General features: G+C 35.9%; 1 pseudogene; it reads left to right on the plus strand.

Annotated features, from left to right (window-relative positions):
• The first annotated feature begins 350 nt into the window (after positions 1-350).
• On the plus strand, positions 351-20188 carry LOC122436410 (annotated as a pseudogene).
• The last annotated feature ends 998 nt before the right edge of the window (positions 20189-21186 follow it).

Raw genomic sequence — 21186 nt, forward strand, 5'->3', positions numbered from 1 at the left:
TGGACAAGAATTTGAGCAAACCCTGGGAAATAGTGAAGGACAGGGAGACCTGGTGTGCTTCAGTCCATGAAGTCTCAAAAAGTTAGATATGATTGAGTGATTGAAGAACAATACAATATATTTTAGAATACACAACACCCTAAAAAAATAGCAACTGTTGGGAGTCGTTGACACTGGGGTCTTCATGCCCTTCAGTTGCCATAGTGGCAGGAGCCTGAGGATGTGGGCAGCACTTCTGTAATTATTTTACTTTTCACCCAAGTGTGCATGCACTGGTTAGAGGTTCCAGTGGTGATACAGTGTTTGTATCACTTGTATCACACTGTTGAAATTGTTTTCCTCTTTCAGCAATGTCAACCTTCGCTCTGGAGGTATAGTTTCAGTCCTCCTTAATGTGGACAGGGATTGGCATGGTTATACTGGCTGTTTCCACCCTTATAAGAAAGAGGTCAGGTTGGAGATGGCTCTATTTCCTTTATGTGTGCACACTCTGATTGACAGTGGCAGCCTGTGTCTTGCTTGGGAGAATTGCTGGGGCAAGGAAGGGCTACATCAGGCTTGATATGGGCTGAGGTGAATCCTAGTATGTCCTTGCAAGACAGTGTACTCCTAGGCAGTTTTATCTCCTGCTCCCCACACTGTGTATGGGAGGAATCAGCTATGTGCTTGTCCTAGTCATTTGTGGAGTCCTGAATTCTTACATCCCTGCAGCAGGCCACACTGTTTCAAACCAGTAAAGGACTCATCTTCCTAGTTTTGACCCCAGGAATGCAATGCCTAATATGTGGCTCAAACCCCTCACTCTCAAGGGGTGATCCCTAAGCCTATGATATCTACCTCTTCCTCTGGGTCTCTTGGTAAGGGTGCGTATTGTCACCAGATGGATTTTTTCCCTTTCTATCAGACTCTGTGATTTTATTGTATAGTGCTGGTTGTACAAGAGACTTTATGCCAGTCTTCCGGCTCATTTCAAGAGAACTATTTCACATTTAGGTATATTCTTGATGTGTTATTGGGGGAGGTGATCTCAGTGTCCTTCTACTCTGTAATCTGTCCTATAGTTATTAATTTTAAAATGCAGGCACAAAACAAAATAAATGTTCATCAAAATCTGAAGAAGTTCATATACTGGTGCATTGCTGGTGCAAATATACATGTGGTATGTGTACATAATGGAACACTGCTATTGTTTTAGCCACTGAGTCATGCCTGACTCTTTGTGACCTTGTGAACTGTAACCTGCCAGGCTTCTCTGTCCATGGGATTTCTCAGGAAAGAATAGCTAGAAATGGAGTGGGTTGCTATTTCCTACTCCAGGAGATCTTCCAGACCCAGGGATTAAACTCGGGGATACCTCTCATATGTTGATAGGCAGATTCTTTTACCACTGAGACACCTGGGAAGCCCCATAATGAAACATTGTTTATTGTTGTTTATTCTCTAAATCATGTTCAGACTCTTGTGTGACCTGGTAGACTGTGGCCTGCCAGACTTCTCTGCCCATAGAGTAGGTTGCAAAAAGAAGTGATATTGGGTCATTTCTTGAGATCTGGATGAACCTAGAGTCTGTCATACAGAGTGAAATAGGTCTGTTTTACTTATTGTGTATTGGAAAGAGGAAAGAAATATTGTGTATTAACAAAACTATGTTGAATCTAGAACAGTGCTACAGATGAACCTATTTTCAGAGCAGGAATAGAGACACAGATGTAGAGGATGGACCCATGGACACTGCAGGGTAAGGAGAGAGTGGGATAAATGGAGAGAGTAGCACGGACGTATACACACTACTCTGTGTAAAACAGATTGCTAGTGGGAAACTGCTGAATAGCACAGAGAGCCCAGCCTGGTGCTCTGTGATGAACTGGAGGGATGGGATGGGAGTGGTGAGGAAGGATAAAGAGGGATAGAATAAATTTATACACAGGCCTAATTGATAATGTTGTATAGCAGAGGCTAACACAACATGGTAAAATTATATTTCAGTAAAAAAAAAAAGAAAAGAAAAAAATACAACCTATAAAGACTGAAATGTCAATGAAACATATAATCTGAACAGACACTTACAGAATCAAGAGATAGAGTCACTAATAAAAATTTCCCAATAAAGAAAGATGTAGGACCAGTGTCTTCATGGGTAAATTTTGCCAAACTTTTGAAGCATAATTAATGCCAATAGTTTTCCAGTTTTTCCAAAAGCTTGAAGAAGAAGCTTCCAAACAGATTTTTGAGGCTAGAATTACCCTGATGGCATAGCAAGACATAGAACTACTGTGGCTTAAATCAGTGGAAAAACACACACACAGTTTCCAAAAGCCAGAGCAATTTGAAGGGGAAAAGTAAGGAATAAAGCAAGGAGATTCACTCTTCTGATTTCAAACTATACTGGAAGCTACTGTACTTAAAAAAATATGGTATTGGTATATAAATAGATTCATACATCATTAGAATATAGAACAGTGAGTACAGAAAATGCTCAAGTGTTTATGGGGAAGTAACACATATCAAAGGCACTGAAAATACATAGTGTAGGCAATGAGAGTCTTTGATAATGGTGCTGGGAAAACTGGGATATGTAAACTTCAAAAGAATGAAAGTTTCTTACGCCACTTACGAAAATCAAGTCATGTTTGACTAGAGATTTAAATGTGATACATAAAACTATGAAACTCCTAGAAGAAAACTTAGTAAAAACTTAGTAACAACTTCTTCATATTGGTCTTGGGAATGTCTTTTTGGATATCAGAAGCACAGACAACAAAAATTCCAAGTGGGACTATATAAAACTAAAAAACTCCTGTCCATAAAGTTTGTGATCAATCAGCAAAAAGACAATCTATGAAATTAGGAAAATATTAATAAACCACATAATTGATAAGTTAATATCTAGTAAAGTAAAATATAAAGGGAGTGGGAACTAAGACTGACAACAAATATGACCAAAAAGAGTTTTGTGATAACACAAATAATAATACTTAAAGATGGAAAAGTTTTATTGCTCTGTAATGTTACTAAATATATAGAACTGTTTTCTTATAATGTGTGACTTTTATATTATGACACATTAATAGATACACAAAGAAAACAGTAGATAGCTTAAGGAGGCAGCAGTCACATTCACAATGCCTTCTCTTCCACAATGAAATCTGTTCAGCAACTGTCCTATTCCAGCTCTATAGCAACAGGAGTCCCAGTTATGCTCAGTTTCAGCACTAACTCTAGACCAGTCTAGAAAACAAACACTCAAACACCTGTCTCAAAACAAATACTGACGACAATTGCCCACCATAACCATTAAAAACAACTTTATGTCTTCTGATTACATTAGCTAGCTCTACCTCATTTGTGAAAGAATGGATTAGGTTTTCCAAGACAATGCCAAAGCAGTGATTTGTGTACATAGCCAGGTATAATTCATATAAATATATTCCATAGAGTCAGAGTCATGGTTTTTTCAGTAGTCATGTATGGATGTGAGACTTGGACCATAAAGAAAGCTGAGCACCAAAGAAATGATGCTTTTCAGCTGTGGTGCTGAAGACTTTTGCTAATACCTTGGACAACAAGGATATCAATTCAGTCAATCCTAAAGTAAATCAATCCTGAATATTCACTGGAGAGACTGATGCTAAAGCTGAAGTTCCAATACTTTGGCAACCTGATGTGAAGAACTGACTCATTAGAAAAGACCCTGATGCTAGGAAAGATTGAAGGCAGGGGGAGAAGGGGACAAAAGAGGATGAGATGGTTGGTGGCATCACCAATGGGCATGAGTTTGACAAAGCTTCCAGAGATGGTAAAGGACAGTGAGCCTGGCATGCTGCAGTCCATGGGGTTGCAAAGAGTCAGTCATGACTGAGCAACTGATCAACAACAAAATAATATATTTCAGTAAAAAGTTAAAACATAACTTTGAAGGAGATACTCAGGAAAAAGGCACTTCTATATTACTATTATTTTTTTTTCATTTATTTTTATTAGTTGGAGGCTAATTACTTTACAATATTGTAGTGGTTTTTGTCATACATTGACATGAATCAGCCATGGATTTACATGTATTCCCCATCCCAATCCCCTCTCCCCGCTCCCTCTCTACCTGATCCCTCTGGGTCTTCCCAGTGCACCAGGCCTGAGCACTTGCCTCATGCATCCACCCTGGGCTGGTGTTCTGTTTCACCATAGATAATATACATGTTTCGATGCTTTTCCCTCAAAGCATCCCACCCTCGCCTTCTCCCACAGAATCCAAAAGTCTGTTCTGTACATCTGTGTCTCTTTTTCTGTTTTGCATATAGGGTTATCATTACCATCTTTCTAAATTCCATATATATGTGTTAGTACACTGTATTGGTCTTTATCTTTCTGGCTTACTTCACTCTGTATAGTGGGCTCCCATTTCATCCATCTCATTAGAATTGATTCAAATGAATTCTTTTTAATGGCTGAGTGATATTCCATGGTGTATATGTACCACAGCTTCCTTATACATTCATCTGCTGATAGGCATCTAGGTTGCTTCCACGTCCTGGCTATTATAAACAGTGCTGCGATGAACATTGGGGTGCATGTGTCTCTTTCAGATCTGGTTTCCTCAGTGTGTATGCCCAGAAGTGGGATTGCTGGGTCATATGGCAGTTCTATTTCCAGTTTTTTAAGAAATCTCCACACTGTTCTCCATAGCGGCTGTACTAGTTTGCATTCCCACCAACAGTGTAAGAGGGTTCCCTTTTCTCCACACACTCTCCAGCATTTATTGCTTGTAGACTTTTGGATAGCAGCCATCCTGACTGGTGTGTAATGGTACCTCATTGTGGTTTGATTTGCATTTCTCTGATAATGAGTGATGTTGAGCATCTTTTCATGTGTTTGTTAGCCATCTGTATGTCTTCTTTGGAGAAATGTCTGTTTAGTTCTTTGGCCCATTTTTTGATTGGGTCATTTATTTTTCTGGAATTGAGCTGCAGGAGTTGCTTGTATATTTTCGAGATTAATCCTTTGTCTGTTTCTTCATTTGCTATTATTTTCTCCCAATCTGAGGGCTGTCTTTTCACCTTACTTATAGTTTCCTTTGTAGTGCAAAAGCTTTTAAGTTTCATTAGGTCCCATTTGTTTAGTTTTTGCTTTTATTTCCAATATTCTGGGAGGTGGGTCATAGAGGATCTTGCTGTGATTTATGTCAGAGAGTGTTTTGCCTATGTTCTCCTCTAGGAGTTTTATAGTTTCTGGTCTTACATTTAGATCTTTAATCCATTTTGAGTTTATTTTTGTGTATGGTGTTAGAAAGTGTTCTAGTTTCATTCTTTTACAAGTGGTTGACCAGTTTTCCCAGCACCACTTGTTAAAGAAGTTGTCTTTTTTCCATTGTATATCCTTGCCTCCTTGTCAAAGATAAAGTTGTCCATTAGGTTCATACTGTCTTGATGACTGTGCTTTGTAGTATAGTCTGAAGTCAGGCAGGTTGATTCCTCCAGTTCCATTCTTCTTTCTCAGATTACTTTGGCTATTCGAGGTTTTTTGTATTTCCATACAAATTGTGAAATATTTTTTCTAGTTCTGTGAAAAATACTGTTGGTAGCTTAATAGGGATTGCATTGAATCTATAGATTGCTTTGGGTAGCATAGTCATTTTGACAATATTGATTCTTCCAATCCATGAACATGGTATATTTCTCCATCTGTTTGTGTCCTCTTTGATTTCTTTCATCAGTGTTTTATAGTTTTCTATGTATAGGTCATTTGTTTCTTTAGGTAGATATACTCCTAAGTATTTTATTCTTTTTGTTGCAATGGTGAATGGTATTGTTTCCTTAATTTCTCTTTCTGTTTTCTCATTGTTAGTGTATAGGAATGCAAGGGATTTCTGTGTGTTAATTTTATTCAAGCATCTTTTTAAAAAATCAATTTTGGATTTACATCCATGGCTGATTCACACCACTAGAATATTGTAAAGTAATTAGCCTCCAACTAATAAAAATAAATGGAAAAAAATAAATTTTGGTTTCTGGTATGCTTAATTGCTCAGTCGCATCTGACTCTTTGCGACCCCATGGACTGTAGCCCAGCAAGTTCCTCTGTGTATGGGGATTCTCCAAGCAAGAATACTGGAGTGGATTGCCATGTCCTTTTCAAGGGATCTCCCCAACCCAGGGATTGAACCCAGGTCTCCTGCAATTGCAGGTGGATTCTTTATCATCTGAGCCACCAAAGAAGCCCAGGAATATTGTGATGGATTGCCACGCCAGGTGTTCTCCCCAACCCAGAAATCAAACTGGGGTCTCCTGCATTGCAGGAGGATTCTTTACCAGCTGAGCTACCAGGGAAGGCCTGGTTTCTCCTAAGTTGTACCAAAGTCATTCCTTACTATGTTGGCTCATTGATCATATGTGATGATTAAGTAGGAGACTAACTTGCAGTACAATTAGTACTTTAGTTTTACCACTAAAGCAAAAAAAAAAAAAAGAATTTGACGAAAATTTTATTATTGTTGATGAAATTAATCACTATATAGTAAAAATAGAAAAAATTTATTTGAGCAAAATTGAGGACCATAACCTGGAAAATGACCTTTTAGACAATTTTGAGAGGAGTGCTCTGAAGATATAGAAGAGGAGCCAGTACATATACAAATTTCTTTAAAGTGGAAAATACATGTAGTGAAACATAAATCTTGAAAAAAGACTACTGTTAATCAGAAAAATGTGATATTGCAAACGATTTTAGTGTTTTTCTATGCAAGAATATGAGCTCGTTAAAATTCTTACTTAAATATTCATATTAACTGTCTAGGAACCTATGATCCAAAGTACAGGATGGTTCATTTTGTTTTTCCCATCCTGAGTTTTCCAGATGGTACACTGCTGCTGGACGACTGCAGTAGAATTTGATTTCTTCATTTAAGTGGATAAAGAGTGACCTTTCTTTGGTGGTTAAGCAGATGTACAATATTTGATAGGTCAAAAGATAGGGTGTCTTAGCATAAAGTTCAAGCAAAATCATAGGTAAGTCAAAGCGTTCCCTCATACTTAAACATGTGAAAATGTCTTTCATCACTGTAAAAAATAGTCCTTAACATTTTATTTCTGAAGAGAAAGTTTTTTAACATCAACTTTAAACTTTATTCTACCATGCTGACACTGGATACGCTGTCTTGTTACTCTACCCCTGTACTACCAATAATCCCTAACTTGGTGTACCTAAACATTTTCAAGGGAGGGATCTGTACTGAAACTCAAGATGTTCCTGTCTCCCAAACCTAAGGACTTTTGTTCAGGCCCTTTGAGAGATATATACTCTTTCTCCTTAATTCCTCCACCACTTGTATTACTGCACAGATTTCTTACAGAAGCATCATGATGGAATTTATTTTTCCAAGAAGGAAGACAATAGATAAAATTTACATGAAGAAATCATCAGGAAAAACCACTTACTACAAAGTAGCTGACCTCTATTCAGTAGCATGAGTTAGCCCAACCGGTTTATAAGCAGGACAGTGTAGTCAGCCTATGCTACAACGTTGTCAGGCCACGCAACGTAGTCGGGCTACGCCACGTAGTCGTCTTCTTTCAAGCTGTGTGCGGTGTTCTCCGGTAACGTATCCCATTTTTACTGGAATCTGTCACAGCTTGTCTCACTTTGTTGAGTGCCGGGAAGTAAGTTGGTCTGAGCTACGCGTGCGCTGTACGGTGAAAGAGACTGTGCTTGGGGGTTAGGGCAATAGAGTCAGAAGAGGAGAAAGTGACGTTATCCCCTTGACGGCAGGTGGGTCGCCATTTTGCTGCCGCTGATCGTGGCCTCGTGCTGATCTCTCCAGAGTTTTCAATTCAGAGTAACTTCTGAGTTCTTTAGACACCTCAGAGGATTACCTGGCAGCCTCGGAGGATTACCTAGCAGCGGCAGCAGCACCAGCACTGTAAGCTTCTTGGAAACAGTGAGCCTGCCCTTACACCTGTGCCGAAGCATAAAGGTAGTCCTTTGGTTTCCCGGTACCATGGTTTGCTCAGCCGTCCAAATAGTAGTTCTTCTTCTTGTAGTTGGGTGATGTCTTTGAGCGGGACTGTGCAGTCCACATAGGAGCTAGGAAGCTGCTCCTGGTTCCTCTGGGTTTATTCACATAGTGGTATAGTTTCCTCCATTCTTGTCTAGTTTAGAAGGAAAGTTCAATTTGTTCTAGGGTTCATGGCAATTTAACTATAGGCGTGTTAGTATTAACTGCACTGAAGGCTAAAAATTAACAGGCTTTGCCTTCCCCACCTTCATTCCTTCCCAGGACCCTCTGTTAGCAAGCAATTCTTTAGGAAACACTGATTGTTTGGGGGCGATTAAATATTTTTACATACTTTTCTTTGTGGACAGTTCACTGCTGGTGAAAATACTGCTTCTTTGCAAACATGAAGGTGAAACCTTGTTATATGTTTAGGTTATCTCTGCCAGTTTACTTTCTTCTACCTGTCACAAACCTTAATATTCTTACAAGGCATGGATTTACCAACGTATTCAGCCTAGTTTTCTCATAAAATGGATTCTGGCATCATGTATTTCTACTCCTTTTTATTCTGAGGCAGTTCACAAATGAACAGGTTTGACAGAGAGCTCTTGGACAATCATTCCTTAAATCCACCTTTTTGAAAGAGACCTGAGTTGTGTCATTATTAATATCCTTGTAATGCCTCCTGGAGAAACCGTGACTGCAAACAGTGAAAATATCTCCTTCAGGATAGGACCACATTTCACGTTCCACAACAAATCTCACTTCTTTATTCCTTCCTGACACTCACAGCTTGCTTAGGGTTTGGGATATTTCGTCACATTTCTTTATTTGTCGTTTTGAGATCAGTGATCTCTTGAGTCACCGAACCAACTGACACAGCCTTTATTTAGCAAATGTTTTACTTCTGATTTCAGGGAAATTCTAGGGATTTTCTTTTAACAATGTGTTAGGTAAATTACAAAATACTTCTACTGGTTTTTTCTAGTCTGTGTAATTCATGGTTAGCTTACAAATAAAGGTGCATTTTCGTACATACCTTGTTTCCTCCTCTATTTCTAATAATGAAGTTTCAGGTGCCCATGTTAGATTGTATGTTCTAAACAGAATACTGTTTATTTTATGCACGTTGAATTACTACAGCTTGGCACTTAATACATATCCAATGCATTTTTGTTAATGTTATTTTCTTATACACTCCATCCTTGGATAACTCCCCTCTTCCCTCTGTAGGACTTTCAGACTGACTGCTACCTATCATGCCAAATATTCTTACATATGATTTTAAATTTTACATTCCTTTCCAAATATATGGACTACTCTTGGTTTATTGATTTGAAAATAAATTGGGAAGAGAATGTGTGGAATCCAGTTTTAATTGGAAAACATGGATAATAAAGTGTTAATGGTTATCTCTGGTAATCGGTTATGTAGTTAATAATGTATTTATTTGGTAAGGGATTTAAAAAGAAAATCTTTGGCAATTTGTAAACCAATGAGTAACCAAATTAGGTTAAATTTTAGAAATTGTATTTCAAGTTCTGTTAATATTGTACTGCTATTTAAATGATAATATTTTTGTTTTTCTGTATTTTATAAAGCTTAAAGTCCTATTCTAGCTTGTTTTATAGTTTAGTTTGTAAAATGCAGATTAGTCTACTTAATTTTTTATTCACCTTTTAAATCAGTTAGGTAAGGGAGGTAAAAACAGGCGCAGGGTAAGAATGAGAATGAATCTGAAAAAAGAGAGTCTTTAAAGAAGATGGACAGGCTAAGAATTCTGAAGTTATTAATACCTTTTTTGATAACGTGAATTTCAGACTTTAATCTGAAATGGATCTTAGTCATAATCCTGAGGAGTTGACTCATATCTTGTTTTTTTAAAAAATATTTTTATCTACTTTTATATTTTTTGCTGTGCTGGGTCTTTTTTTACTGTTCACAGGCTTTTCTCTAGCTGTGGAGAGCAGGGGCTACTTTGTAGTTGCAGTAGTTTCACATGGGTTTCTCACTGTGGTGGTCTTTCCAGTTGCAGAGCACAGGCTCTGGGGGTGCCTAGGCTTCAGTAGTTGTAGCACATGGGCTCAATAGTTGCAGCTTCCAGGCTGTAGAGCACAGGTTCAATAGCTGTGGCATAGAGGCTTAGTTGTTCTGAGGCATGTGGGATCTTCTGGGACCATGGATCAAACCTGTGTCTCCTGTATTGGCAGGTGGATTCTCTACTACTAAGCTACTACAGAAGCCCCTCACATCCAGCTTTTCCCCATTTATAGTCCCCTACATTTCTCCAGAATTTCTGCATTAAATAATTCATTTTAAACTATTTCTGATGGAAATTGGTGGCATTTCTGCAAACATAGTTCTCTTTGTTTTATGTGGAAAAGGATGATATAAATGAGAGTGAATTTTAGGGTTTTGAGCAGACTAAGCCTGGGTGCCAACATTGGAAATTTCCTACTTTTGTAATAGTAATGTTTTATATTTTTCAGTACACTATGAGAAATACATCCTAAGACCTTCACACCCTCAGCACTCCAGTGCCACTGGCAGATGATCATATTAAATAAAATAACTGAATAATTGACTATCTCTTACTTAAGTAAGTGCAGACTAAAATAAGAGTAAAATAAGTGACTGAAGTACTTAATTTTTTCCTTAAAAAAAGTTAAGTCCACTGAAAAGTTGAAATATAAATACAACAAAATCCCATGTTTTTTACCTAGATTCACTAATTTTTAATATTTTCTTCTTGTACTTACTTTCTGTACATGTATGTTTTCCCCTAACGTTTTAAATTTTCTTTTTTTCCCCATTTACTTTTATTAGTTGGAGGCTAATTACTTTACAATATTGTAGTGGTTTTTGCCATACATTGACATGAATTGGCAGATCTAGTTATATGCAATTAGTACTTTAGCCCTAAATACTTCATCTCCTAAGAATGAAGACTTTCTCTTGTCTTCATTCTTAAACCACAGCAGAATGGTCACAAGAAATTTAACCTTAAAATTATACTGTTACCTAGTAAGTACTGTTTTCTAGCATCATTACTTGTACTTACTCATGTACGACTCATTTGTGACCTCATGGACTGCAGCCCACCAGGCTCCTCTGTCCATGGGATTCTCCAGGAAAGGGCTACTGAAGTGTGTTGTCATTTCCTTCCCCAGGGGATCATCCTGAGCTGGAGGTCAAGCCTCTTCTTTGTCTCTTGCATTTGCAGGTGGATTGTTTATGGTTGAGCCATTGGGGAAACCTGTTTTCTAGGATAGCCACTAGCCATATGTGTATGTTGAAATGAATTGAAATTAACATATTGTTCAATTCAGATGTATCATTTTCTCTTAATTGAAAAATTCTATTTGATACTGTTAATCTAGTATATAAGGTACATTCACATCTGTCCATTTGTTTCAGTAGTTTCCAGCACTTTATAACAAGGCCGTGTAGTTATTCATGCGTAGTGCAAGCCACTAAAAAAAAAAATCAACATTTTTATTAACTATTTGAAACATGTTGTGTAGCTAAAGAAAATCAGGTACTTGGTCTTCATATTTTTTCCTTACATTGGAAGTTTGTTTTCCAGGCCAATTTTTAAATTATCTTTTTCTTTCCTTTCTTATTTTCTTTTGTGTAGAAGTCCTGAATAGTAAGCCAGGTTCATTGGCTTATGATAAAGGGGACTCACCATCATGTAAATCCCATTTACCTTTCAGGGTAATTACAGAATAGACTAGGGCCTCTTTGGTAGAGTTGTTACTCAGTCTCAAAGTTGTGTCTGACTCTTTGTGACTGCATGAACTTCAGAATGCCAGGCTTCCCTGTCCTTCTCGGTCTCCCCGAGTTTGCTCAAACTTATGTCCGTTGAATCCATGATACCATCCAACCATCTCATCCTCTGTTGTCCCCTTATCTTTTGCCCTCAATCTTTCCCAGAATCAGTATCTTTTCCAGTGAATTAGCTCTTTGTGTCAGGTGGCCAAACTGTTGAGCTTCAGCTTCAGCAGCAGTCCTTGCTATGAATATTCAGGGTTAATTTCCCTTAGGATTGACTGGTTTGATCTCATTGCAGTCCAGTGGACTCTCAAAAGTCTTCTCCAACACCATAGTTTGAAGCTTCACTTCTTCAGGGGCCAGCCTTCTTTATGACCTAAGTGTCACATCCACACTGGAAAAACTAGCTTTGAATATACAGACCTTTGTCAGCAAAGTGATATCTCTGCTTTATAAGATGCTGTCTTGACTTGTCATCACTTTTCTTCCAAGGACAATTATCTTTTAATTTTGTGGCTGCAGTCACTGTCACTTTGATGTTAGGCCTTAGTAAAAAAAAAAAATTAATAGTTTACAGGCTTTATATTATCTGTTTCTTTCTCTTTACTCTGATGCCCGCTTTTGTCATTTAAGTCGAGAAGAGATTATCCCATACTGGCTAACAGAGAAAGCAATGGCAACCCACCCCAGTACTCTTGCCTGGAAAATCCTGTGGACGGAGGAGCCTGGTGGGCTGCAGTCCATGGGGTTGATGAGAGTCGGACACTACTGAGCGACTTCACTTTCACTTTTCACTTTCATGCATTGGAGAAAGAGATGGCAACCCACTCCAGTGTTCTCGCCTGGAGAATCTCAGGGATGGTGGAGCCTGGTGGGCTGCCATCTATGGGGTCGCACAGAGTCAGACACGACTGAAGCGACTTACCAGCAGCAGCCTACTGCCTAATGCTTATGTCAGTGTTTTCAAGTGACAATAGTTAACAGGTGGCTTCTTGACTACTCTTAGACATAATTGTTTTTAAACATTTGACATTTTATCTTGAAATGTCATTTTTGTTTTTTAAGAACTAGGCTAATCATTAATATGTTCTCAAGGAAAAGTTTGTTAATAGTTAATCTACTGTTTTTTATCACTAAAGTTAATGAGGGAAAAGAGAGCCAAGATTTGGCTAATATTTGGTATGAGAGATTGATAAATCAGTATTTAATGTGCAGTCTGAAATAAGCCACTTTGATGTCAAAAGGTAGAATATGCAGTCATGAAGATCAAGACTGAACTGATTTACTCAAATTAGTAAATAACTAAAATATTCCTAGTAATAGATAGCTTGTCATGGAAATAACAGTTATGTTCTTGGATTAGCTGCTTGACTTTGTAGGTTTTTATTTGCTCTAAAAATAAGAGGATAAAATATATAAATGTAGCTGGAAGTGACTATAGAAATTGAGAGATTAAGCATTCTCTCATTTTCTTGGATAAAATTGATTTATTTCACCTTGAAACAGCTCACATTTGTATAATACTTTAAAGTTTTGCTTTCTTTAAAATTATGGTTTGATCTAAAAGTGAAGTTACCAACTTAATAACAGCTGTTACATTTTAAGAAAAATTGAACAGTATTTTACAGCTTTTTCTTTTTTCCCCTTCTTAAGAATATGCTCAGGTAATCAAAATGTTGGGAAACACACAATTGGAAGCAATGTGTTTTGATGGTGTGAAGAGGTTACGTCATATCTGAGGAAAATTGAGAAAAAGGTAAGTATGGAAATGTACTTTATGTTAGTACAAAATTTACCTTAAAAAAATTACCTTCCTTCTACATGAATTCTTAAAAGATTTCAAGAGTAGTGACTTATATGGCAATATAAATAGATAAAATTAGTAGATCCATGATAACTTTCATAATAGAATATTATATTTAGAAACAGTGATTTGTGACACCTATTTTGGATTTATGCCAGAAATGTATGCTGTTGAGGAAACAGACAAATTCAGTGTCACACACACATTGCACAGTGTGTGAAACAAATGGCCTAGACTCTTAAAAAAACAAATCTTAAGCCATAAAAATCAAAAAAAGAAACTGGAGAACTATTTTTAAGACTAAAGGAGACTAATTTCTAATACAGTGTATGGTCTTTGGTAAGATTTTGATTCGTGGGAAGCAGCTGCACATAGTATTAGGAAAATTTGAAATTGGAACATGTGAGATCATATTTAGTAGTTTTGTCAGAAATATTGATCATATTGTTTAAAAATTCCTTCATCTCATTTTTTGGGATAAAAAACAGTTTTGTTCTCTTGAGTCATTCTTCTTCAATTAATGGTTTTGGGGCCTGAGTATATGTAGATTGGTAACTAGATTGCTATATTTGTGTAATGACTTATTTTTACGTTTTTAAAGTAATTAAAAATGTCAGGAGCAATTTGTAGTTAAAAGTGATTTACATAACTTTGAACTATCTTTTGTAATTTTTAAAGGCTTTGCTGCTGCTGCTAAGTCGCATGATTCGTGTCTGACTCTGCGACCTCATAGATGGCAGCCCACCAGGCTCCCCCGTCCCTGGGATTCCCTAGGCAAGAACACTGGAGTGGGTTGCCATCTCCTTCTCCAGTGCATGAAAGTGAAAAGTGAAAGTGAAATCACGCTCAGTGGTGTTTGACTCTCAGCGACCCCATAGACTAGACGGCAGCCCACCAGGCTCCTCTGTCCATGGGATTTTCTAGGCAAGAGTACTGGAGTGGGTCGCCAGTGCCTTCTCCCTTTAAAATCTTTAGTTGACGTCAAATTATTATGTATTTTAAATATTCTGAATTAGAAAATTTGACACAGACTGAGCTACATAACTTTAATTTTTTCCTAATATACTGTAACTGTTTATAATTAGGCTTTGTCTCACAGACACACACACATACCCCTTATTCTGTAGTTTTACCCTGATTCTTAGTAGATACATTTTCCACACTGACTGAATAGTATTTTTTTGTAGGAGGAATGGCTTAACATTGCACATTATTGTTTGTATATTTTAAATGTAATATACAGTAAGTTTTCTTTTATGGGTTTGGATGAATACTTCAGATGTTATATTGGTTGGTCTTTGAGTCTGTCAGGTAACAATTACAGTTAAATTTACAGTGTTTTTTGAGTTTAGTTAGTCATTAATGTAGAAGATGCAATAAAAGGTATTTGAACCAGTTCTAGCTAGTTATGATTCTCATCATTCTGTCATCAAAATTGATTAAGATCCAGAAATGTTTAAGATGATAGGATTTTGGCTGACCAAAGGTACATGTATTTGTGGGAAGATTTTTTTTTAATTTTAAGTATAATGTGCAGTAAATATTTTCTTATAATTTTGGATAAATACTACAGATCATCATTCTGTCCTCTATTGAAAGTCCAGTTGTATTCTAGGATTTGTGCTAGGTTTTCAGGGGTTGTGGTACAGGCTGACTTTTACACTGTTCCATAGTAAAATTGGAAGATATCTTTGTATTGTGTGATATTTTGCTCAAAGCTAAATTATTCATTTTCCTTTGTTTTTTTTTTTGGCTGCACTGCAGCTTGTCAGATCTTAGATCCCCAATCAGGGACTAAACCCAGGCTACTGCCATGAGAGCACTGAGTCCTAACCATTGGACAACGAGAGGACTCCCATCCATTTTGCTTTTTAAATATTTTTTAAAAATTACCTTTTCTGAAATAAGAACAGTTGTATATGACAGTGTCTTATTAGTGTTCTTACTCATCAAAAACAAATATTTAGTAATTTTACACTGGGGTCCCAATTAATATTTTTAAATTGTTCTAGATGATGGAATTAAATAAGTCGCGCCCTTTTAATTTCCAAAAAGTTTTTACAGGTTTACAGAAAGATAAGACATGGACTCAGTAGCTTTGAGTGTATGTTGTAAATCTGATATGAATACTTAGAAAAGAACTTGATAGTTATCCACTATGTTTGGACTATAAATTGTTAGTCTGTTATCCATTTGATTTCTGCGTTAAACCCATGACTGTGTTTAATTAAAATTTGAGTGAAATAACTACTCTCTCTCTTTATTCTATTTTCAGGTCATGTTTTCCACAAATACTTAATTTCTGATTTGTAAAATTTCAGTCTTCTACTACCTTGTAAATTTTTTTGTATGATTGTTCTATTAGTGATTGAGAGATTTTGAAGTCAGTCACTCTACTTTTCATCTCTGTTAGTTTTTATTATTTTAAATAATCTATCTGATTCTCTAGTAAAATATTCTGACAGTTAAAAAAAATATTTGATGTGTGGGTTCTTTTACTTCTTTAAATATACTTATACTAACTGATGTAGTCTTTCGTTAAGTCTAGCTTCTAGACTTTCTAGCCATGGTTTGTATTGACTACTTTTTTCTTGATATGACCACTTTTTCCTTTTTTTGTGTGTGTCTCATGTTTTTGTTTTTGTTGTTGCTGTTGAAAACTAAAAAATGCAAATAAAACGTGGTGAGACTGGAAGTCAGATTTCTTCTCCCAGGGTTTTTTCTTGCCATTGTTTGTTGAGTGATTTCTGAAAAAGATTGTTTGGTATGTATCTTTTTTTTTTGTATGGCCACTGAATACTTGATTATAACCTAAGCAGACAGCTCATGTTTGAGATTTCATTAGAAACTACTTATCCTCTCAGTCTCTGCTTAGAGATTTTGTGCATGTTGGGGTGTACCTTTAAATGCTCCATCAGGAAATTGACACTCCTTAGGCTTCATTTCAGGCTTGTGTAGAATCTTAAGATCTCTCAAAGAGGAGAGATTAAGAGCTTTCCTGAACTTTGATGAGATTGTGTACAGTCCTCATTTCAAATATGATTGAGGTAATACGGTGTTTGTTTTCACTATGTCACTTATTTCTCTTAGCACACTGCTGTCCAAGTTCATCCATGTTGTTGCAAATGGCAGGATTTATCTATGTTGGACATTAATCCCTTATTGGTCATATCATTTGAAAATAATTTTACCTATCTAATAGATGGTCTTCTTTTTGTTGACAATTTCCTTTTCCATGCAAAAGCATTTTTTGTGTGATGTAGTTCTGCTTTCTAGTTTTTGCTTTTGCTGCTTATGCATTTGGTGTGGTATACAAAAAGCAAATACCAAGATCAGCTTCAGTAATCTTTTCACAGTTTTCTCTTCCAGTAGTTTTATGTTTCAGGTCTGTTTTTAAATCTGTAATCTATTTCAGGATAACTTCAGGTAGTTTTTGGTGTAAGAAAGGTGTTCAGTTTTATTTAAGTATCCTGTTTTCCCAGTCCTATTTATTAGAGAGAATATCTCTTCTACACTGTGATCTTGGTTCCCTTCATAAGTATTAGTTGACTTTCTTGGAAGAATTTTATTTGTGAGTTCTGTTTTGTTCCAGCTGTCAGCAGTACTGGTATAATGCCAGTCCGATATTGTTTGACAGCTGTGTTTTGAAATCAGGACATATGTGGTCTCCAGCTTTATTCTCTCTCAAGATTGCTTTGACTATTTAGATTGTTTGTGGTTCCATATAACTTTGTGAAAAAAAAATGCTACTTGAATTTTAAAGGATTTACATGGAGTCTATATATTCTTTGGGTAATATGTATACTTTAGTATAACTGATTTTTGTATGTTTGTTTTATATTCTGAAACTATACTGAATTTTTTTTCCTTTGTTTTTATGAGCTGGATCATCTGTTGATGATTTTTTTTCTTTTTTTATATTTGATCACTAAAAACTTAGAATGTCTCTAAAAGTGCATCATTTTCATTTCCACTTTTAAAAAATTTGACTTCATAAAACTCCAAATGGATAGAATAATTGTGATTTCCCAGTTTAATTATCTGTTTCATGGACAGTGTAACCACAATTATATGAATACCTTTAAGGGTATTTAATACATACTTAAACCTAATTTCTTTGAGCCCCCTTTTTTGGGGGGGCAAGAATACTGGATGGAGTGGGTTGACATTCCCTTCTCCAGGAGATCTTCCCCATCCAGGGATCGAACCCGGGTCTCCAGCACTGTAGGCAGACGCTTTACCGTCTGAGCCACCAGGGAAGAGCATATATGCAAAAAACATGTAAAAGAAACAGAATTCTAACAAAATTGTTTCACCTGAACACTAACAACACTAACACTAACTTTAAAAGTGATAGCCACAAGCGGCTCTTCTGATTTTAATCTGTTGCGAGTAGAATAATTACAAACCTTTGCTTCTCAAATCATAATCTAAAGATATTAGCAGCATCACCACTATATGGAGGTATTATAGCAAATTATTACCTGATCTCTTACCTACTGCGTCAAAATCAGAATTTTAACACCGTGCCTATGTGTTTCGTGTGCATATTACAGTTTGAAAAGTTTGTATTACACTGCACTTCAATCACTGCGATGTTTTCAGTTGCCTTTCTGTAGGTTTTTTCTAGGTTAATTGTAAGCATTCAGACTTTTTTCCTCTCTAAATGACTCAAATTCTTTAAAACGGAGAAATGTGAACATTGTAGGGCAGTAATTCTCAGGGATACTTGCATCAGAAACACCCAGAAGAGCTTTTTAAACACAAAAGGATTTCACTTCAGGTCTGTCAATTTTCAGCAAAATATAGATATCTTTTAAAAACTCCATAAACAGTTCTAATAGGTAAGATATTCTAAGAACCTTAGGTTATAGAAAGGTTTATTAATTTTCTTGGGTAATAATACCACTTTCCGTTTGAATTAGTGTTATAGTATGAGCAGGGACCACACTGCAAAACACTCCCCCCTTTTTCCTTTTCTTTCTTCGATTTAGTGAATTCTATAAATAATTTTTCTAGGCTATACATTATTTAATCATGCGTGGAAACTTCTTTACAAGGATTTATTTGTTTTTGTTACAGAAGATGGAAGGTGAAGGAAAATGTAATTTGTAATAGAACAGTGAAGTTTTTCTTATTTCAATTTGAAAGTAATTGATGCGAGAACTGATGATATTTTGCATAACCAGTTTTGATAGTTGTTTTTCTCCAAGGGTAACAAACCTGATGTAATTTTAAAGTACAGTGCTGATGAAACTCGAAGTCTGATGGCTTATGGGAAACTTCCCGAACATGGTAATCAATGTAAAAGTTACTACATTTCTCTATGTTACAGTAGTATTTGCTTGTTAATGTTCAGGTGAAACAATTTTGTTAGAATTCTGTTTCTTTTACATGTTTTTTGCATATATGCTCTTCCCTGGTGGCTCAGACGGTAAAGCGTCTGCCTACAGTGCTGGAGACCCGGGTTCGATCCCTGGATGGGGAAGATCTCCTGGAGAAGGGAATGTCAACCCACTCCATCCAGTATTCTTGCCCCCCCAAAAAAGGGGGCTCAAAGAAATAGGTTTAAGTATGTATTAAATACTAAGAATATTAACAAGTTAGTAATGAATTCTCTTCCTAATAAATGTTCTTTTGGTAGGGAGTTTAAAAGTTTACAGACTCTAGACTTGTATATAGTATTTGTTAAAGGAATACATTTTTTCTACTCTTTTAAACAATTTTTAAGAGAGTATCTGGTTTCAGCTGATCAAGGCAATTATGGTACTGGTACTGATTTTTATAGAAAATGGTGTTGTTTATCTTAGTATATATAGTACTGTCCCAGAGCTTTGTGGAGAGTGTTTTTAACAGATATTCCTTTTATTTCTTAAAGACAAAAGTGTTATATTCTTACTGCAGTAAGCTTGAAAAGGTTGAAAGTTTCCAGTAACATAAAAGAGGAAATACACCAAACCCACATTTTGAACATGATAGCTATTTTATTATACTACATTGCATTTTATTATAAAATTATTATTTGTGTAAGTGTGAAAATTCTGATGAAATTATTGCCCTTTTAAGAAATAGTAGTAAGATTTGGATATCAGGTAAGTACTTTCCTACTTCTGTTTCTTAGGAGAAAGCATAATTTGAAAGTCTTTCTGACTGATTTATTAAATCTATCCAGTGTTGGACTGATTTGGTTAGTTACCCAATGGTGGGTGAACTAAATGATCTTAGAGTCACTTTATATATGCCAAGGGTAAGTTTTAGTGCATATATTCTTCATTGTAATGACTTGACAGTGAACTTCTAGAGGTTTCATTGTGATACTTGTTCTTTGTGATGTAGTTTGTAGTTTGTAGTTAGGAAGATTTTCCTTGGAACAAGACTGTTGAATCGAAGATTGCTATAAGAATTTTCTTATATAGTTCAGTGTTTTAGTATTATTTCAATATTATTTCTTTTAATAGGCAATTAATCTAGTAACACCGATTTTACATTTGTAAGAGCATGCTGTTATTGTGTTTTTAGCAAAACTTGATGAAACAGATACCTTTAGTCTGGGAGATGATGATGAAATCCAACTTGATGACATTGGAGTTGATGATGAAGACATTGATGATGTAAATACTGGCTGAACTGTGGTTTTTATTTTTTAATTGTTGCATTTATGAAAGTAATAAGAGCTTTCACTGTTTTTGGTCTCTGAATGTTGTACAGTTAAATGTATTTTTGAGGCTTATCTATCCATTAATTTGAATATCTGTTAATATTCAGAAATCAGCCATTCAGACTTTTAAACTTTAAAAAAACCTTATGATTCTTGGAATACTTGTTTTTTTTTTTTAAAGATGAATTAGGTCTGACATTGGGTACTCCATAATGATACCTTATTAGGCAAGAGTGTCTACAGTGACACTTCTAAAAAGTTTAGCAGACAGTTTTAAAAATGTGTCATCTCCCATTGCTGGTATGTTAAAAGAAGAAAATCATGTTGAAACCAGCTTGCTGAAGCATTGAAATTGCAGTGTACCCCAATGTTAAAATGAAGGCCTATTATGTTTCCTGTGTTTTTATGGTTTACATTTATTTGTCTTGTATCACTATAGTGCAAACTCTTGGTTTGGAGTTTGTGGGAAATGGTTTATCTTAATAATAAAACAGGATAAGAGATTTAAATGCTTCACTATTCTGCTATTGGTGTATTTAAGTAAAAATTTTGTTGATATGTATTTATTGATTTTCTAGATAGGTGTATCAAGTAATTGGAATGTCAGTATGGCTTATACTGTTGTCAAGCCTGTTAGGCTTTTTCTTTTGGTACTTCTGTAATAAAAATGTAGTTAAGAAACCAAAAGTGCAAAAATGTCAGTGAGTGTTTGATTGGATACTAAGGTAGAATTTTAGAATTGCTAGAACAGATTTTAGGATGTCTAAATTGGATCACTGATCTAGAACACAGATTTTAAGATCTTTAAGGCATCAACATCTTTATTAAGAGCATTTTCAACACTTAGAGAAATTGAATTTTAAGTTGAAGTGAGCAATCACATATTCACTTGGATTATACAGTTTACATTTTTCTACTTAGTCTGTCACATCTGTCCTATTTGTATCAGTCCATGTTATATTTTGA

This window comes from Cervus canadensis, chromosome Y (assembly GCF_019320065.1).
Source record: "Cervus canadensis isolate Bull #8, Minnesota chromosome Y, ASM1932006v1, whole genome shotgun sequence".
In the NCBI taxonomy this organism is placed as follows: domain Eukaryota; kingdom Metazoa; phylum Chordata; class Mammalia; order Artiodactyla; family Cervidae; genus Cervus; species Cervus canadensis.